This window comes from Aphidius gifuensis, linkage group LG5 (genome assembly GCF_014905175.1).
Source record: "Aphidius gifuensis isolate YNYX2018 linkage group LG5, ASM1490517v1, whole genome shotgun sequence".
Lineage (NCBI taxonomy): Eukaryota > Metazoa > Arthropoda > Insecta > Hymenoptera > Braconidae > Aphidius > Aphidius gifuensis.
In genome coordinates this window covers 2,717,453-2,719,880 of record NC_057792.1, presented here as the reverse complement: position 1 = coordinate 2,719,880, position 2,428 = coordinate 2,717,453, and positions in this window count along the sequence as shown.

Genomic DNA, 2,428 nt, shown 5'->3' with positions numbered 1-2,428 from the left:
ACTGACAGGAGCATAGTGATCGGAGTATGGCTGAGACGCCTCGAAATTCAAGCCATGATGATGGAGAAGGGTCACGGTAGTTCGATCGCCCTACGAGAGTCATGCTTCCTCTCTTTTGCTTTTATATATATATCTTTTTCTTTTACTGCTTTTGCGAGGATTACACTGCCACCTATTATATATTTTATGAAACTCCATGTTACAGTACCATACAGCAACATACTGTACATACTGTACATAGTGGTACATAGAGTACATGCACATTTGAAACCTTCTATATGTATACATTTTCCAACACTTGCATTAGTGCATTTATATTTGTATGTGTGGGATATAAACCGGCATAAATATGTTATGAATCTCACATACCCTATCATACCCCCCACTAGACTGGCCCGACAGTCTCTCCTGTATGCAATGAATGGCCCATGCAATGCGAAACGAATGTATTGGTATGAACAAAGTGTATACATATATGCGCAGCTGTACATAAAAGTTCAGAGTAAAACGAGTCTATTGAGGAAAAATAAATATATTTCATACACATTTTCAACGCAATTTCATTTTAGTTTTTTATTATATCTTTTTTATATAGATAAAAAAAAATCAGTAGAATATATTTTCGTATATCTATTTTCAATTAAATCAATATCGAGCAATCAATCATTTTTTATCAATTTACTTTTTTTATTATTTTCAATTGACATACTGTTGCTTTTCATCACACCGTGTGTCAAAGGGCCAAAAAAAAAAAAACAGATAACACAATCGATTTATAGAATAACAAAAAAATAGATATAAAATCAGCAAAATGATATTTGAAACCAAAAAATTTACTTGACAGTATTTTGAAATAAAAAGATGACTTTTAAAAAAACCTTAACAATGAACCCTTATTTTCAATAGCATACGTGGATTCGAATAATTAAATTAAATATCACCCACTCTGCTACCCCTGCGCTATACAATATTATACATAAAAACAGATTCTAAATCCAGGTGATCCTATATAATCATTCAAATAATAAAAATAAAAAAAAGACATCCCATCAAACATTGAATTTTTGTCCCCAATGACTCCTCTACACCTATGTCAAAAGCACAATAGTACACAAAGCTGTATAATCTTTCATCCGTAAAGAAATTGAAAAAATAAAAATATAATATAGAAAAATAATAAAAAAAAAAAAAAAACGGGTCGAGCCGTTATGCACCAATACAATCGCTATTCTCTCCCTCTTAAATGTGTTCATACATATATTATAGGTAACTGAAGAAGGGCAGGAGGGCGAAAGGTAAAATATATCCAAGGTAAAAGTGATACGAGGGTTTTTTTTATTTTTCTTTTTGGGTTGATATTTTATTTTTTTAAGAGGGAGAGTATAGTAGTAAGAGCATCGTCGAAGGGTCCGACCAGTAATTTCAACTCACGTTTTAGAGTTATATATATATTATATAGTAGCATGGCTCGTGGCAACAACCATAATAAAAGAGGGTCGAAGTTAAGGCGAATGCAGCAACATCAAGGGGATGAACGGGAGGAAAAAGAGGACTTTAGCCCCCTTGATCTGTAAGAGTCAGTTTTGTATATAGTGTATATACAACATAGTAGTGTGATAGTGGTAGTTGGTAGTAGTAAGTCTGCATGCGAATGTTGGGTAGAGAGAATGAGTAAGTGTGTATGATTATGATGATGGTTGGTGGTAGGCGCCAAGGCCGCGAGGAAAAAAAGAGTAACTGAGGACAAAGGGGGTGGGAGGGGGCTACAATACACAAGGGCCAAAAGGGTCACAAGGGCCAATGGGTGATCACACGACTAGGAGGGACAGGGGGAAGCCAATGGTAAAATATAAGATAACGAAAGGAGGAAGCACGAAAAAGATAAAGGTTAGTGCATGTGTAACACAACTCAAATGCAATTCGAAAAGGGTCGCGCAAAATAGGTATGTGATATAGATATAGGAGACGACAACGTCGAGCAAACGACGACGACTATGATGATGACGACGTCGACGACGACAACGACGACGGGCAACGTATGTGGTTGGCCATTGACGCGAGATTTTATTGATTTTCCTTTGCCTTTTGCACATGAAAAGGGAGAGAGCAAAAGCATATAGCCTTCAACTGTATACAGTAGACTCTCGACGCCTTGCTTTTATCAGCTTTTTTTATTTTTTTCTTTGTTTATTTATTTTATCTCTCTCTCCTTTTTTTTTATAAATATTTTTATGTTTTTTCTTTCTCTTATATGCTTGATATGTTATCTTACTTTCTTACCTTTTTTTGGTTCATTCTTCTCTTGCTTTCTCTCATTATTGCGTGGATATTATTTTAATTCCATCTCACTCAACTACTCGCACTCACTATGATGTTGTTAATTATCATAGTAAGGGGGAAGATGAAGGGGGGATCATCGACTTGTTAG